Here is a 2,410-nt window from a genome sequence, read left to right as displayed (position 1 = left end):
TGGTTGAATGTCGAAGTTACAGAAGCCAGAAGTCGAGTCAAGTACCCATAGTTGAAGTTCAATGGGCGAAGCCCAAAAGCTTAAGTAGTAACCTCTTTACCCTCTAAGTCCTTCCGAGACGATTCTGAGGATAGTCGGAATTTTGAGAATCATTCCGCTTGTCTTTGTTACACCCTGACCTTTAGGGTCCAGACATGGAAATTTGAACCCACATCATTTTTCAACCCATTTGCACTCGTGGTTCATCAAACCCGAGACACCCATTCCAACCACATCAGCAACCATAGCCCTTGGCCTTAGCACCACAAAACAAACCTTCAGAATGATGGTTAACCATTCCAACTTGTTATTACCAAGCTCCACATCCCAAAAGATCCAAGCCTTTTACACCTAACCCCAAACACGGGATTTAACGGTACTTTACAGGCTAGAATGGGATATGACATGATACCTTAGGTGAAACCTTCGAGTGTATACACACAATTAAAATGCCACTTTAATGCACCTGGATCGAACTACGTCGGATTTGATTTCGCTCCACGCGAATACGTAGGCAGTCCTTCAGAATAAGGGATTCAATCCACTCATCAACCAAATTGTCATCTTGTCGGTTTCTTACGGGTCTTAACCAAGTCCAAATGAAGCCACCTTTGTTTGAGTCGGTCTTAGCACTCGATGTAGGCTAGGATAAAGATATAGGTTCGGATAAGTAGTATCAAGTCTCGGAATGAGCTTTATCTAACGGTTTAGGCAAAGATGCTGAGTCACATAGATGTGGGTTTTCGTTGGGAACGGAAAATATGAAAAACCCGCTGAAAAGAAAGAAGGCGTGGAAGAAAAATAGCAAAAGCCCGCTGAAAAGAAAGAAGGCGGTGGCAAGAAATGACGAAACTCGGTTGAAAAGAAAGGAGGCGAGGAGAAGAGTGACAGAATGTTCCCAACAAGAGTGATGTGTGATGTCTAAGTATTCTCAAAAAATCGTCTGTGTTTAGTGTCTAGGCGAAGCTAACGTTGTTGCTCTGTGAGTTTAATCCACCTTGTCAAGGCCAAGTGATCTTGATTCCCATGTGCCTTTGGGAGCACGCCCATGCCATACGATATCTCCGTCCCAAGTTCGACGACCTTGTGATTCCCATTTGCCATCTTTTGGCGCTGGAATGGCCAATTTACATTTCTACCCCCAACAAGTCAATATTTGAATTAAAACCCGTGCACACTTAGGGTTTTATTTTCCTTTTTGTTTTACGGTAGCGGGCTACGCCCACGTTGTTTGCCGATCGTACTGACAGTGTCCGTGTCATGTTTCATGCTCACCCATCAAGGTTCGATTTCAAAAATTTCAAAATTTCAAAATTCCAAAAACTTTTTGCGAATTGTGGATAGATGATCCAAGTAGTAGAATCTTTGCGGGTCGATGGCCCAATCATTCAAAATTTTCAAAATTCAATTTTCGGGTCGATGGCCCAATCATTCAAAATTTTCAAAATTCAATTTTCGGGTCGATGGCCCAATCTTTCAAAATTTTCAAATTCAATTTTTGAAGGGTCGATGGCCCAACATTACAAGTGATGTCAAATTCAAAATTCGGGTCGATGACCCAATTATTCAAAATTTTCAAATTCAATTTTCGGGTCGATGACCCAATCTTTCAAATGATCTAATTTTAGGATCGATGATCCAAATGTGCTTATGTGATGATTATTGCTAGTACGTTTTTGTGTTTCAAATATAGCAGGATATGCTTCAACTGGGGGCTCTAAAGTCTTCGACTTTAGAGCCATTCTAAATCAGGGGCTCTGAAGCCGTTGGCTTCAGAGACCATTATCAAGATGTAAAGGATAACATCCACCAAGAATTCAATTCAATTACAAGAGTATGAAATGGAAGAATTCCGTAGCTGAAAGCAAATGAGGAAAGCGGCGGCAACCTCCTTGGAAAGTCCCGTCTCGTTCGGACAAGTGTGCCAGATGATGATAAATTTTGGGCAAATGTCACAGACGATGAATTTTGGACAAACGCCAGAGATGATAAACTTTGGGCAAGTGTCGGCAGATTCTTGCCGAACTACGACGCGGGTTTGATTCCGTCGAGAAACGGATACGTAGGCGCCTAAGGATAAGGATCAATCCACCATATATGCAATTTTATGGGTCGACGACCAACGACGATAATTTGACACAATAGAAGCGAGAGTCAATCCCCAACGAAGTTTCAGGTATGATCTCTTCTTATGGGTCAAGCGAGCTTATATACGCAAGTCTAATGGACTATAAACGACCGAAGAATCCTCGGTCGAGAGGGACTGGGGTATACTTTGACTTTCGCCTTGTCCAAGCCTCGGTCAAAGTGGGGGCTCTGTAGATACCCGTATCCGTCGATATTGGAATTTATAGAGAACCCGACAAACACC

This window comes from Silene latifolia, chromosome Y, assembly GCF_048544455.1.
Source record: "Silene latifolia isolate original U9 population chromosome Y, ASM4854445v1, whole genome shotgun sequence".
Classification (NCBI taxonomy): domain Eukaryota; kingdom Viridiplantae; phylum Streptophyta; class Magnoliopsida; order Caryophyllales; family Caryophyllaceae; genus Silene; species Silene latifolia.
This window is presented reverse-complemented; position numbering follows the sequence as displayed.